This window comes from Eurosta solidaginis, chromosome 3, assembly GCF_040869045.1.
Source record: "Eurosta solidaginis isolate ZX-2024a chromosome 3, ASM4086904v1, whole genome shotgun sequence".
In the NCBI taxonomy this organism is placed as follows: Eukaryota; Metazoa; Arthropoda; class Insecta; order Diptera; family Tephritidae; genus Eurosta; species Eurosta solidaginis.
The window spans coordinates 134,027,787-134,045,338 of record NC_090321.1 but is presented as its reverse complement, the minus strand read 5'-3'; positions in this window follow the sequence as shown (position 1 = coordinate 134,045,338).

Here is a 17,552-nt window from a genome sequence, read left to right as displayed (position 1 = left end):
AATGAACCCTTCGGCTCCTCCACTGGTTGCGCTACCAAAAATCCACAAGCCGGACACGCCAATGAGGCCCATCATTAATTTTAAATCGGCACCATGTTACAAACTGTCCAAATATTTAAAAACGATATTAATAGACACTCTGGAGCTAAGGAACGAATATGCAATAGCTAACACAACAGAACTAATAGAGAGACTCGAGACCGTAGAGCTAACAAGAAACAGCAAATTGGTATCTTTTGACATAAAAGATCTATACCCATCTATACCACTATCGGAGACTTTGGACATAGTTAGCTCAACAATAGTTCATAACACAAAAAACAAAGTAAAAAGTATGCAAATCACAAATACGCTAAGAACCACTTTACGTCAAAACTATTTTAAATTCAACAATAAAATATATAGACAAACAAACGGTCTTGGAATGGGAAGCCCCACATCAGCAATTCTTATGGAAGTGTTCATGCAAAATCTGGAAGAAAAGTACATACAGGAGCTGAAGTCCAAATTAGGCGTGTCATTTTATGCTAGATACGTGGATGACATAATATGCGTTTTAACTACTAATAACGAAGAGCTCGTACTGGAGTACCTCAACAAACAGCACGGCAATATAAAATTTACAATGGAAACCGAAAAAGACGGAGGAATCAACTATCTAGACCTCACGATAAATATTGATAAAGAAGCCAAAAGATTTAACTATGACATATATAGAAAGTCAACGGCCACCGACACAATAATACACAATACCTCAAATCACCCTCAACATCATAAAAATGCAGCATTAAGGCACTTGGTACATAGACTTGAAAGAACACCTCTTACACAAGAGGCATATAAGAGAGAACTTGAGGTCATATATAATATCGCTGCAAACAACGGATATAAAAAAGCACTAGTAGATAAGCTCAGAAGGACAAATGGAGAACCAAAAAGAAATAATGAAAAAGAAAATAATAGCTGGACGACTATGACATATACTGGAAAAGCGACATATAAATTGGCAAATTTCTTTAAAAAATACAACATTAACACAGCATTCAAAACATCGAACAATCTAGGGCGAAAACTAAGAACTAACATTAACTCAGAGGATCCGTTTAGCAGCCACGGCGTATACAAGCTTACCTGCGGATGCCAGCATAGTTACATAGGACAAACAGGACGGCAAATAAGAACGAGGTTCAGAGAACATATTAGAGATTACAACAAAAAAATACGGAATCCAAACATTATACCCGAGTCTAACTTCGCGAATCACATGGTCGAGAATGAATGTTCCCCAGCAAACATCAATAAAACAGTTAGGGTTCTTCACATACAAGAAAAGGGCCGACGTCTCAACGTACTCGAAAACATGGAAATCTACAAACAGAAAACATTCGACGGTAGAATAATAAACGAACAGATAAACACCATTTCTGACACAATATTCGAGCCTTTAAAACTTGTTTACAGGAAACAACTTAATCACACAGGTACAACAGACAAACGCACAACAACAAATAAACACAAAACAATTAACACACCAAAACAAAAAACCGACAAAGAAGGTCAAACGACTAAAATCACAGATTTCTACCTACCCCAGTCAGCCACACAAATCGATTAGTAAACCACCCTCGGTTCTGAACGAACACACAGCACATACACATAACTAAATATACACAAGCATCAATTTGACAATACCTGCTCATATACCTACGAACTATAAATACAGGACAAATGACAACAACAGACCAGAACGAAAATCGACACTGATGATGGCACAACGCCGAAACCGGTTTGTCTCAAAACCAAATTTGACAAGGGATGACGGAAAATCGTTCCAATATACATCAATAATTTCTTCATTATTAATTCTACGAAATAATAATTTCTTCTTTTTTTTTCTTTTTTTCAATATAGAACTCCAAAACTAAGCCGAAATTAAAATGCTACCAATATGTGAAGGTCTAAGCAATATATTTTTACAAATTTGATTGTCCGTAAAACTCTGCTTTTGCTGGCGAACAATTCAGAATGCTTAAGATAATTGTAGACTGTATTAAAATTGTTCAAATTTACTGCATAGTATATAATAGCCGTATTTTTTTACACGTGTATACGTTTAAGCGTAAAAAAATGCTTATCCTCGCTTAGATAATGGTTAGGAGACACATCTAGCGGCTGTGGTTAAATAACTAGCTACAGCACAGGATGTACCGAAAAGCGGAGACACAAACCTCTGTTGTATGGCTGTGTATAACATATAGCTGAATCGGTTGCGATGAATAGTGAATACACACCATTTTTAGAGGTGAAACATAGAACTAGTGTTGAGGTGAAACATAGACACATATTTCATTACATCTGAGTATAATGTGTATTGAAATTTAGTCGTACTAATTTTATGCGCAGCAATTTCAGAGGTGTATTTAAAGTTTCTCGCTTAGCAGTCAATATAAAGTTTAAGCGTAAACGTCTATAGATGTAAAAAAAAACACAGCTAAGGTAAGGTGCACACGAGGCTACGCATTGTTGTTGTTTTGTAGCCATAAGGTTTCTCCCTGAAGGCTTTGGGGAGTGTTATCGATGTGATGGTCCTTTCGCGGATGCAGATGCGGTACGCTCCGCTAACAAATCACCATTATGGTGGTGGCCCGACCATCTCTGGAACGATTTATATGACCACATTAAACCTTCAGGTCATCACTCTCTCCCCACCCAAGTTCCATGAGCAGCGGATAGGCGAGGTTGACAATTTGGTTTGGAGAAGCTATATATTGCATTGGCAGCCCCTTGAATCTGGTATTTTAGTCGCCTCTTACGACAGGCGTACCTACCGCAGGTATGTATATTCTGACCCCATAACCCGCTGGGGGTCATAGATGCGTAGATGCTGCAGGCGAAATCTGTACGCTTTGATGTAGAACACATGTACTTGAATAGAGAGCTGCACACGAGGCGTAAGCTGCATGAAAGCGACAAAGCATGAAAGCTTCATGTAGCTAAGTTTAAAGCAATGGTGGTCACTGAGCGTACGTACGCTTGAAAAAAAGGAAGGACAAGATGTTTGGTTACATTTTTTGTATGCAAATTTGTGTAATTCGTTAGAAAATGTTATTTTAGTTAATAAAAGTGCGTGAAAGGTATATTACCAAAGCGAAAAGGAGTATTCAACACCATAAAAGCTTGGTTAGACATTGTTGAAGCGATTAAAAGGCTAAAAAGTGTTGGAAACTAGAAATAACTTTTTTCTCTAGTCCGCGGTTGTGTAAAGTTGCCTTTCATAATTTACAAAGGCATGGGGATGCAAACAACTTTTAATACCTATTTTCCTTTGGTTGCGGGGATGGATATACCTGAGAAATTTAATTTCTTATTTTTTTCAAAAGTAGCTTCGTGTGCAGATCTTGAGGCGTAGATAAATCGTAGCTACATGTCATATCTTGTACCCGTCTATGAAGCTACGCCTCATGTGCATCTTGCCTAATATTTAATAAAGTTAAGCGGCACCACCAATTTCACACAAACAAATTAATTAAGTTTTTGTGTGAAATTTGTGTATTCGTAATAAATAATAAGAGGTTAAATTGTTATTGTTTTATGGGATAGAAATCCAATTGGCGAATGAATCGAAGTTTAAACCAATAAATATTTCTATTATTCAAAGTTCTGAAAATTTTCCTTATATGAATCGTTTTGAAAGCAGTTTTATTCATATACGCATATATTCTTTTTACTCTGTAACCCTATATACTTCGAAATAAAACCTAAGTTGTGTTAGAAATATGATTTGAACATCTAACCAAGATATTATCCCGAATTCCGACTACAATTCACGTCAATTGAGTTCCTTTAACATAAATAAATGTGTAATTACTAGTATATTCAAAAATAAAAATGTCGTATGTATTGAACTATCAGCTACAATTCTAATTATTGCAATTATCAAAGTGTTGAAAGGTTATGTATATATGTGCGTTCTAATACCAAAGAGTATATATTTGTTAAGAGGCGTCACTCGATACTTTGTTGTTGCCAAAGCAACCCTGTCATGTCGAATGTGATTCTCAAGGAAGTTTTGTTTAGTTTTTTTTAATTGAATCCTATATAGTTATGCGGTAAAGTGACTTTGCATAATTACGATTTTTGGAAAGAGAATTAATTAATTAATTTAATACAATCAATAAAATAAACACAAATACCGCACGAAAATGTATAGAAGACGTTTTTATAAATACATCTGATAAAAAAAACCAACGACTACCTTGAGAAAACATCGAGTAATTTGCTTTGGCAACAACAAAAGTATCGAGTGACGCCTCTTGACAAATATATACTCTTTGCTAATACATTTATCATTCATTATTTAGGCATTTTAGCAGTGCTTACGTTTAGGAACCTAATCTTTTCTCTTTTTTTCAAAGAAAGGTCTTTAGAAAAAAAATTTGTTAAGAGGAAAAAACATACTTTAACGAAATTTGAAAGAAAAGTGTTTGAAAGGAAAAAAAGTAAACTACAAAAAAAAAAAAAAACCTATAATTTGTCCGTATCCGGAACGAACTCACCGCTGTTCATGTCGTTGATGTTCGCTGTTATGTCAGATGAAATTTGCTGGCCCTATATGAAGCGGCCTATGCTGTAGTGCCGGCAGTGGTTGTCTCGACCGGCGGTCATGCAGGGTTAATTTGATGGGCCTATATAAAGCGACCTTACTGCTGTTGTGCCGGCTGTTACGGCAAGGTGAAACTCGTTGGGCCTATATGAAGCGGCCTTTCTGCTGTTATGTTAATGTTGGTGGTGGTTATTGTGGCCGCCTGTGGGCGGAATCGTGATGTGAATGCCTGCTTCTCGTGGCCGGTAGTCGGGCGTTGGTCGTGGTGGAGGTACAATATTGGTGGTGTTGCCTGCTGTAATGGCCTTAAGCCAATTTATGTATGTACATGGATGAATGTGGTGCATGGGATAAATAGGCGATTTTCGTAGTTATTCAGTAGATAATGCTCGCACGCATGTATGTATGTGTTCATGTCTTTTACGTTATTACATGGTTAATTTATGCTTATTAATTTGTCAATATTGCAGCACATGTTAAGCATAAATAAAAAGTTTTAAGGAACTCAACAATTTTTCCACGTAAAGAAAAACACTTCGCAATCGTTTGCTTCTTCTTCCGCCTTTTTTGAACATAGCGCCATGCAAAGCTGTTGACCTTTCTTCCTCTAACTAATTTCTAACGAACAAAATTTTATTTATTAGCGCTTTAAACTTTTCTTCAATACTTTGCAATCATTTTAATTTGTGTATTATTTAATTGCGCAAGGTCTTCCAAGCAATTTCTTGTGCTACACAAATTCTTCACAAATACCAATTCCTCCCCCAATTTCGCACACCTACATTCCTCCTTCCTTTTTATTTATAGCTCGCAAATAGGTCCGGCCGGTCTCAATTGTTTCTTTCTAATCCCGGCCTGCGCTCGAGGGAAAATAATTGAGTAATGGCTTTCTCCCTCGAGAACCCAAAAGAACGCATTATCCAAAATGCTTTTTTGCACTGCTTTTCTGTATATACGCGTAAACATTTTGTTGAAAGCGACGACGTCAATTATTAAGAATGTTTTTCACTAACTTTAGATAATTTTTTGTCAGCTATTGCATGTAAATAATTAGTTTTTAATAGGACTACAAAAGCTTATTCGCGCACTCAATAAAACAGGGCAACTACCACTGACGACTTCGAACGCACTTTTCTTTCTGATTTTTTAAATGGCTCAACACGCCGTCATGGCGTTAAGAAATAAAATTCCATGTCACCATAGCGCATGCGCCATGGAAAAAAAGTTATATGGCTATAGTGTTAACTACTTTGTACTATTTACTTTAATTTTTAAAATAATTTTAATTGAGTTTTCGTATTAACTTAAAATTTTGAATAACTTCAAAAAAAGAAAATTCTAATTAGTTTTGAAAATATTTAAACTTAAAAAAAAAAAACAAAAATAAATTTTTATATTTCAAACCGAAAATAAAGGATTTTTTGAAATATCAACTTGAATTTTGATATATTGGCCATCCTCAATCGAACCAATTAAATAGCAATAATTTCATGAACAATATATTTTATCTTTTTTGACAAAAGTGGTGTAATTCTTCCGCGCAACCAATTTTTCCCATCTAACTGAAAGTAGCTTCTAAAAGAAGCTAATAAGAAGTTTCAATATATCTTCAACAGTCGCCTTGTCAATATTAAATGCAAAACTAAAATATAAAAGACATATTTGGTTCAAGTCATTATGAATTGCTAAACAGAATTTAAAAATATATGAAGAAAAATGAAGACAACCCGGTGTAGTTTGTGAACTAGAACATTTAATACATGAGCGAAATGAATAATTAAACCGAACTTTCGCGCTTAATTATATATATATATATATATATATATATATATACGAAAGCTCATAACAAAAGTTTAAAAAACATGTTAAATTAATTGTGATAAAACATTAGAAGGCAACCAATAAAGGATGTACCATTGTCGCAGAGTGTTTAACAGTACACCTAATTTTGTTAAAACAACAGCCGCTGGAACTAAACAAAAATAACTTAATTAATTGTTAAAACTTTGATAGAAATAATAAAATAGTTAAAAATGCAACAAAAAAATTGTGAAATAATTAAAAAAATTAAATTTTTGAGTGATTTTTCGCAACACATTGCAACATATCTTTAAGTTACGCAATATAAAACACTTAAAACGAGAAGTGTAAATACGCTAAAATTCATTTTTAAAAATAAATGCCAGATCAAAACAATACTGCCACTGTTTCAAATACTACCACAGCTGTGGAAAATTGATCCAGCATTACTCAGGAAGTTTCATCTACAAAATAGTGTCACTAACCTCTCCCTACATTTCATTCGTATATCCAAGTATTTTAACATTCAACAAGCAACATCGTCATATAGTGTACCGTTTATTGGAACCATTCATGATCTTTAACGTCCTCTACACAAATAAGAGCATCATTATATTTTAAAGCCATTGCATATTTAAATTTATCAATCAACTCTTCCATATAATAAATCGTAAATATAAATTTTAAATAATTTTAACTTTTTCTAAATACAATTTTTATTTTAATATTAAATTAAAATTTCAAATTTATTTTAAGATTATTTTTATATCTTAAAAATTTTAATATAAGTTATTTCAATTTACTTATTTTTTATATAAAATTAAATATTGTATTTAAATTGTTAACTGCCTTTCCAAAAAATTCTTAAATATTTTTTTTTTCATTTTCAAATTTTTCATTTAAATTTCTTTCATATGGTTCTACGTTCACCAATACGAACTCGTAATTTTACAAATTCAGAAAATCAAAATATCAACCATACAAATAACATCATGACTCACAATACAACTCAAAATTCTAACATTAATACAACACAAAACAACATCTCTAATACAACACAAAATACTTCAACACAAGATAACTTTACAAATTGTCCTTCTACTAAATCTATTAAATTATCACAATTTTGGCAAGATTGTCCTGATGCCTGGTTTTTGCTTGTTGAAGGACAATTTGAAATTAACAATATCAATGATGATAATTTAAAATTTCAAAATGTTCTAATTAATCTTCAACGAGATACTATATCTAAAATTTTAGATGTTATTAACCCTCCTCCTCTTTTTAATAAATATGATACAATCAAAAAAATTCTATGTGAAAGATTTTCTCTTAGCGAAGAAAAACGATTAGAACAATTATTTTCAAAAACTGAACTTGGTGATCGTTCACCATCTGAATTATTCAGATTTATGAAATCACTAATAGGTTCTGACTCCATAGTTAGCCAAGAATTACTCTTTAAATTGTGGATTCGTAAATTACCACAAGAAATACAAATTCATTTGACTTCCAATAATAATCAAAACAGAGATGAAATTATTATTTTATCTGACAAACTTTTTGATTTAATCAATAAACCTCATTCTTCCAAATCTCCTGTAGTCTCAAGTATAAATAGAAATATTTTAGAACAATGCGTTAAAAATTTAACTAAATTAACTACGGCCATTTATCAAAATTTAAATAAAATTTCTAATGATATTAATCAATTACAAATCCGTTCAAGATCTAAAGATAGAAATAGATCTAAATCTCGAAATTTTTCAAGATCAAGAAATTTTTCAAACAATCGTAAATTTAATTCACAAACACCTATTTGTTGGTATCACAAAAAATTTAAGAATAACGCTCTTAAATGTATACCCCCATGCAATTTTAATCAAAATCATAATTCAAATTGCGAACAAAATTTAAACTGAAACTATCCATTATGACGGTGACGGATAATGGAACTATTATTAAACCTACTCGTCGCCTATTCATATTTGATAAATTCAATAAACTTAGTTGTATCAGTTATTCCTTTTTCTAAATTTAAAATTTATAAAAGAAATTCGGATCTTACTTTGACCGCAGCAAACGGTTCTTCAATTGAAACTTTCGGTACAAAACTACTTAAAATTGATTTAGGTTTAAGAAGAGATTTTGAATTTCCATTCATTATTGCGAACATTGATACACCAATTTTAGGAGCAAACTTTTTAGAAAAATTCGGAATTATTGTCAATATTAAAAATAAAGAAATAATGGATTCTACTACAAAAATTAAAGTTGCTGGATCTTCTGGATTTTCTGATATTTTCTCACTCAAAATTCCTATTGTCGAAAATAAGTTTTCAAAATTACTTAATGAATTTCCATCTATTACCTGTGAACCAGATTATACTAAAAAAGTTAAACACCATACGGTTCACAGGATAGAAACAAAAGGTATTTTACCATTTCCGAAACCCAGACGTCTTGATCCAATCAAACTTAAAATTGCTAAAGCTGAATTTGAATTTTTAGTTAAAACGGGTATATGCAGACCCTCAAATTCTCCTATTGCATCTCCACTTCATCTCGTTCCTAAAAAAGAACCAAATGATTGGAGACCTTGCGGAGACTATCGAAGACTTAATTTTATTACTACACCAGATCGGTATCCTTTACCACATATTCACGATTTAACAATTGATTTAAAAAACAAAAAATTTTTTCCAAAATTGATCTTGTGCGTGCTTACCACCAAATTCCAATGGCAGAAGAAGACATTCATAAAACTGCAATAACTACCCCTTTTGGAATGTTTGAATTCGTAAGAATGCCTTTCGGTTTACGAAACAGTGCTCAAACTTTCCAACGCTTTATTAATGAAGTATTTTCTGATTTCGATTTTGTATTTACATACACTGATGACATTCTTATTGCCAGTGATAATGAATATCAACATATAAATCATTTAAAATCAGTTTTCAAAAGACTTGAAGAATATAATTTAAATATCAAACCTTCAAAATGTACTCTCGGTGTAAATAAATTAAATTTTTTAAGTTACGAAATTTCAGGCGAAGGTATTAAACCATCTTTAGATAGAATTGAAATCATAACAAATTTTGAAAAACCAATTTCTATAAATAAATTACAAAAATTTTTAGGTATGATAAATTACTATCACAGATATATTAAAATGTTAGCAACAGAACTTAGTCCTCTGCATGAAATGTTAACACATGCAATTAAAAACAAACTCAAACAATTAAATTGGACAAATGAAACCACAACAGCTTTCGAAAATGTTAAAAAACTTTTTGCTAAAAATACTTTACTTACACATTTCGACAAAAATGGTACTTTATCATTAGCAGTAGATGCATCAAATGTTGCTATTGGAGCAGTTCTTCAACAAACTAGCAATAATATACTAGAACCCTTAGCTTATTTTTCAAGAAAATTAACTACAACAGAAACTAAATATTCAGCATTTGATCGTGAACTTTTGGCTATTTATAATTCAATTAAATATTTTAACCATTTTCTTGAAGGTAGAACTTTTACTATTTATACTGATCATAAACCTTTAATTCATGTTCTAAATTCTAAAGTAGATATATCTCCTCATCAACTACGTCATCTTGAATATATTGCTCAATTTACAAATGATATTCAATATATACGTGGAAAAGACAACATAGATGCCGACACACTTTCCCGTATTCCAGAAATAAATGCAATTTCAACTCAAGATATAAATTTAGAAACTTTATATAAAGAACAACAAACTGATACATTTTTACAAAAAACCATTTCTGATCAAAATTCTAAAAATAATTTAAAAGAAATTCATATTCCAGTTAATAATTTAAATATATGGTGTGATGTTTCTCTACAACCTTTTCGACCTTATGTTCCACATTCTATGAGAAGAATTATATTTGACAAAATTCACTCATTATCTCATCTAAGTATAAGAACAACTAGAAAATTAATTCAAAATAAATATTATTGGCCTAACATGCGTAAAGAGATTAACGATTGGACTTCATCTTGCATCAATTGTCAATAATCCAAAATTTCAAGACATACTAAATCTCCTATCCAAAAAATTCAAATACCATCAGGCCGTTTTGAACATATTCATATGGATATTGTTGGACCTCTTCCAGTTTCAAATGGAAATTGTTATATTTTAACAATTATGGACAGATTTTCACGTTGGCCTGAAGCTTATCCACTTAAAGATATTTCAACAAATACTATAGTAAAAACTTTTATTCAAAATTATATACCACGATTTGGTATACCATTAAATATTACAGTAGATCAAGGTTCACAATTTACTTCAAATTTTTTTACGGAATTAACTAAACTTTTAGGTTCTCATAAAATTCATACATCTCCTTACCATCCCCAAGCAAATGGCATGATAGAGAGATTTCATCGAACTTTAAAAGCAGCAATTATAGCATCAAACGACTCGGTTCATTGGTCTGACATTTTACCATTCATTCTACTTGGTTTACGAACTTCTATTAAAGAAGATTTAAAATGTTCATCTGCTGAACTTGTTTATGGCCAAACACTTAGAATACCTGGTGAATTAATTATTTCAAATAGTAATAAAGAACATGATTTTTCTAATGACGCTCTTCATAAAATAAGAGATTATTTTTCGCTTGTTCGTTCTAAAGGTTTTCATCATAACAAAGAAAATTTTTTCGTTCCAAAACAATTAGAAAATTGTGAGTATGTTTTTGTTAAAGTTCTTCGTAAATCTAATTTAGAATCACCTTATGAAGGACCTTTTAAAGTTATCTCTAAGAAACATAAAACATTTACAATTCAATACAAAAATACTATTAAAAATATTTCAATTGATTTACTTAAACCAGCAAACATACTTATTAACACTAATTTAAATACAAATACATTAAACAACAAAAAACAAAAAAAGGTTACATTTAATATTAATTAATAATTTGTTTGTTTCAAATTTTTCTTGGAGGGGGAGTAAATATAGTGTTAACTACTTTGTACTCTTTACTTTAATTTTTAAAATAATTTTAATTGAGTTTTCGTGTTAACTTAAAATTTTGAATAACTTCAAAAAAAGAAAATTCTAATTAGTTTTGAAAATATTTAAACTCAAAAATAAACAAAAATAAATTTTTATATTTCAAACCGAAAATAAAAGATTTTTTTAAAATATCAACTTGAATGTTGATATAATGGCCTGATTTAACTGTGACTGCCGTTATTTCATGGCTCAACAATATGGTTGGCTCATCTCTATCGCAACACATACCTTGTTCAGATTGTCAAAATCTTCGTGTTGAAGTTAGGTCAAAAGAATGAAGGAAAAGCATACATCTTGCACTCTTGTGTGTTGTGGGAAAATTATGCACTGAATTAGCTGAATTTACTTAAAGGAATAACTTAAAGGGTCTGTGAAACACTCTCTTTAATAAAAAAAATTTACCACTACACAGAATTGTCAATGTGTTGGTTACCTTTTGCGTTTGCCATCTCCTTTTGACAATCCCCACGCCAGTGAAATGAAAATCACTTCAGCTGATGAGATGAGCCACCTAAACAATTGAGCCATGCGTTATTGAAAAATCGTCAATATCTTTGGAATCCTTGGCGATGCCACAAGCACGAAATTAAAAAAAAAATTGTTTTAACCACCACAGGCAGGCGATGATGGAGGTGAATCATAACCATTTCACCTATTAACTAACCAACTAATAACAGTCAACATAATATTCGAAATGAGAACCTCATAAGTGGACTATAACAAAGTATATGTTATATCTTTTTATTAAAATTGTTATAATAATTGTTAACTACTGCAAAAATATGGTAATTCTTTACTTTAGCTCACAACTGCTAAAACTCATCCAAAAATATTGGGAGAAGTGTCAAAAGACGCGTTATGAACACAAATCCGAAAGCGGAAATTAAAAATTTGTTTCTATTAAAAGATATTTCCAAAAAACCGAAAAATGGCCCGGAGCGGGCGTGGGATCCATAGTATTTTTGCGAAAAATACTTTTGTGCATTGGCGGCCTTCGGCTGCGGTTATAAAAAATTACCCTGGGTGGGTCCAACACCGGTTTGGAAACCAAAACTATATCCGCGGACAAACACTTTTACGCACAGTTTTTCTTGTGGGTACAACAAAATCTTCAAAATTACAACAACCACATGCAAATTTTCAATTTTGTTTGCAAATATCTCCGAAAAGAAATAAAATTTCCAATTTCCGTTTTCGGATTCATGATCCTGGGTTCATAAGGCGTCTGGTGACGCCTCTCCCGATAATTTGGACGAGTTTTGGCAGTTGTGAGCTAAAGTAAAGAATTATCAAGAATATTTTTATTTGTATAAACCAGAGATTGAAAATAATTGTTAACAAATATAATATTTTTTGTATTTCAATGAAAAAAAGTATAAAATGTAAAACAAAAAACCCCAGATCAACAAAAAAAGATGATTTTTAAACTTTTTTTTGTCTTTCAGCAACACAAAAATTTTATTTTTAAACATAATAAAGTGAACAAGAGCTTATGAATTCAGCTTTACAAGGAATAGTTTTTCAAGCGTTTCATCGCTTAAGTTGTACCTCCTTCCATCTAAAATGAAATTCAAAGAAGAAAATGATCTTTCTACTGATATTTGCGTGTTAAGGACACCAAGAATGACTACGGCTAATTCAAACAGATCAGGAGATATAAATCGAATATTTTGATAATAAGTAAAAATGTTTTCATATACCGCCAAGCCTGTATGAAGGCTTTCAAAATTAATCAATTTCAGGAAACATATTAGTTGTTATGGATTCGCATCTACGATGGAAGCAGTAAGGAAGGCGGTCGGCATGATGTGGTGGTGCACATTGGCTAGTCATTGTCGGCTGGGGCAGGTCCTTGCCAACCTTACTGTTCCTGCGCCATAATCAGAAAAAAGTTCCTATCATGCCTATTCGAAAACTCAACTGTCCAATTCAAAAAAAAACGACAGAAGCGCAGAGACCGACTCAAAACGCTCATAAATTCAAACTAAATCAACATCCGGACGAACCGGATGTCACGGACAGACCGTTACAACATTCAAAATTTAAAAATTCAAAAAAAACTAAACGCAAAAAAAATTACCGAACCGGACATGACCGGTTATTAGCTCTAAAATCAAAAATCAAAAAAAAAAAACTGCTGAAAAATAAAAGAAAACAAAAAGGAAAATAAACAAAGAGGGCCGAATATATATAGGGGCGCCGCGGGTGGTGTTGCGACGCCCGGTGCTTATCCAACCCTCAAATCCATGGCCACCGACGCACCTAATCTTTCGGTGGCCCCTTACCTGTAGACCCTACGTGCCTTCTAAATAAATGGCGACGCCAGCATTCCCATTTTAAATACTTATTTATTTATAATTAATTTCTATTAACGTATTTATGCTACAAAAAAAAAAGATAATGCAGGTTTCTTAACCGGGGCTACAGCCTTGTTGAAATACGAATAGCTAATTACACTATGAAAATGTAGGTAAGTGTGTGTGGTGTATAAAGTGAGAGAAAACAAGTAAAAACGGGACTGTCTTCGGCTGTGCCGAAGACTTCATACCTTTCATGAATGGGGCTGAACAATAATCTTATCCCGCTCGTAATCTCCGAATAATCGGATGTATAAGATAAGAAATATATAGTGAACAGATCTACATACCTTAACGATGTTTAAGATAAATATAAAATAAAAAACAGGTAGGTACTTTGTGTGAGGATGCAAAGTTTCAGGTTTTTTGTGGTCTGCGTGTAAAAACTATGACTACGAACCACGTATTTCAACAATATATGACGTAACCGTAACTATTTGATGAAATTTGATGAATTTTGAAGCTTCTAGCCGAAAAAAGGGGGCAAAAATTAGAGTTTATATGGGGTATATAATATATATACCACCGATCTCTATGATTTTTCCAGACAACAATATATGCTATATACGTAAGCATATGGTGAAATTTGAAGCGTCTAGCTGTTAAAAGGGGCAGAAATTGCGCACAGTTTCTTATCTGAACAATCGGTTGTATGAGATATATACTATATATACCACCGATCTCAATGATTTTTTCAGACAACAATATATGCTATACACGTACGAATTTGGTGAAATTTGAAGCTTCTAGCTGTTAAAATGGGGAAGAAATTGCGCAAAGTTTCTTATCTGAACAATCGGTTGTATGAGATATATACTATATATACCAACGGTGTCTATGATTTTCTCAGACAACAATATATGACGTAAACGTAACTATTTGATGAAATTTGATGAATTTTGAAGCTTCTAGCCGTAAAAAAGGGGCAAAAATGACATTTTATATGAAGTATATAATATATATACCACCGATCTCTATGATTTTTTCAGACAACAATATATGCTATATACGTAAGCATTTTGTGAAATTTGAAGCTTCTAGCTGTTAAAATGGGGCAGAAATTGCGCAAAGTTTCTTATCTGAACAATCGGTTGTATGAGATATATACTATGTATACCACCGATCTCAATGATTTTTTCAGACATCAATATATGCTATACACGCAAGCATTTGGTGAAATTTGAAGCTTATAGCTGTTAAAATGAGGCCGAAATCGCAAAAAAAATATATATATACTATACATATATACTATATATACCAACATATATATATTATATATATCACCGATCTCTATGATTTTTTGACACAACAATACATACTATATACGTAAGCAATCGGTGAAATTTGAAGCTTATAGCTGGTAAAATGGGGTAGAAATTGCGAAAAGTTTCTTATCTGAACAATCGGTTGCATGAGATATATACTATATATACAACCGATCTCTATGATTTTTTCAGACAACAATATATGCTATATACGTAAGCAATCGGTGAAATTTGAAGCTTATAGCTGTTAAAATGGGGTAGAAATTGCGAAAAGTTTCTTATCTGAACAATCGGTTGTATGAGATATATACTATATATACAACCGATCTCTATGATTTTTTCAGACAACAATATATGCTATATACGTAAGCAATCGGTGAAATTTGAAGCTTATAGCGGTTAAAATGGGGTAGAAATTGCGAAAAGTTTCTTATCTGAACAATCGGTTGTATGAGATATATACTATATATACAACCGATCCTATGATTTTTTCAGACAGCAATATATGCTATATACGTAAGCAATCGGTGAAATTTGAAGCTTATAGCTGTTAAAATAGGGTAGAAATTGCGAAAAGTTTCTTATCTGAACAATCGGTTGTATGAGATATATACTATATATACAACCGATCTCTATGATTTTTTCAGACAACAATATATGCTATATACGTAAGCAATCGGTGAAATTTGAAGCTTATAGCGGTTAAAATGGGGTAGAAATTGCGAAAAGTTTCTTATCTGAACAATCGGTTGTATGAGATATATACTATATATACAACCGATCCTATGATTTTTTCAGACAGCAATATATGCTATATACGTAAGTATTCTGTGAAATTTGAAGCTTCTAGCTGTTAAAATGGGGCTAAAATTTGCGAAAATATATATATATATATATATACTATATATATATACTATATATACCACCATATATATACTATAATACCACCGATCTTTATGATTTTTTCAGATAACAACATATGCTATATACGTAAGCATTCATTGAAATTTGAAGCCTCTAGCTCTTAAAATAGGGCAGTTATTACGAAAAGTTCCTTATCTGAACAATCGGTTGTGGGGGATATATACTATATATACGACCGATCTCATCAATTTTTTTAGGCAACAATACGTGCAATATACGAAAGTATATGGTGAAGTTTGAAGCTTCAATCTGTTAAATTGGGTAAGATATTACAAAAATCCTCTTTTTCTGAAAAATCTGTTGTATGGAGGATATATGCTATAGTGGTCCGATCCGGTCGGTTCCGACAAATGTCTAATCGGACACCCAACTGCACCCGCTCACCAAATTTTATCAAGATATATCAAAAATTAAGGGACTAGTTTGCATACAAACAGACAGACGGACAGACGGACATGGCTAAATCAACTCTGCTCTTCAACCTGATTATTTCGGTATACTTAATGGTGGGTCTATCTATTTTCTTTTAAGGACTTACAATTTTCGGTTTCGTGACGAAATTAATATACCATTTCATTTTCATGAAAGGTATAAAAACAGGTAGGTACTTTGTGTGAGGATGCAAAGTTTCAGGTTTTTTGTGGTCTGCGTGTAAAAACTATGACTACGAATCACGTATTTCAATAATATATGACGTAAACGTAACTATTTGATGAAATATGATGAATTTTGAAGCTTCTAGCCGTAAAAAGGGGGCAAAAATTAGAGTTTATATGGGGTATATAATATATATACCACCGATCTCTATGATTTTTCCAGACAACAATATATGCTATATACGTAAGCATATGGTGAAATTTGAAGCGTCTAGCTGTTAAAAAGGGGCAGAAATTGCGCACAGTTTCTTATCTGAACAATCGGTTGTATGAGATATATACTATATATACCACCGATCTCAATGATTTTTTCAGACAACAATATATGCTATACGCGTAAGAATTTGGTGAAATTTGAAGCTTCTAGCTGTTAAAATGGGGAAGAAATTGCGCAAAGTTTCTTATCTGAACAATCGGTTGTATGAGATATATACTATATATACCAACGGTATCTATGATTTTCTCAGACAACAATATATGCTACACACGTAAGCATTTGGTGAAATTTGAACATATCTAAACGGTTTTTAAGATAAATATAAAATAAAAAATAGGTAGGTAATCTGTGCGAGGATGCAAAGCTTCACGTTTTTTGTGGTCTGCATGTAAAAACTATGACTACGAATTACTTTTTTCAAAAATATATGACGTAAACGTAACTATTTGATGAAATTTGATGAATTTTGAAGCTTCTAGCCTTAAAAAAGGGGCAAAAATGACATTTTATATGAAGTATATAATATATATACCACCGATCTCTATGAATTTTTCAGACAACAATATATGCTATATACGTAAGCATTTTGTGAAATTTGAAGCTTCTAGCTGTTAAAACGGGGCAGAAATTGCGCAAAGTTTCTTATCTGAACAATCGGTTGTATGAGATAT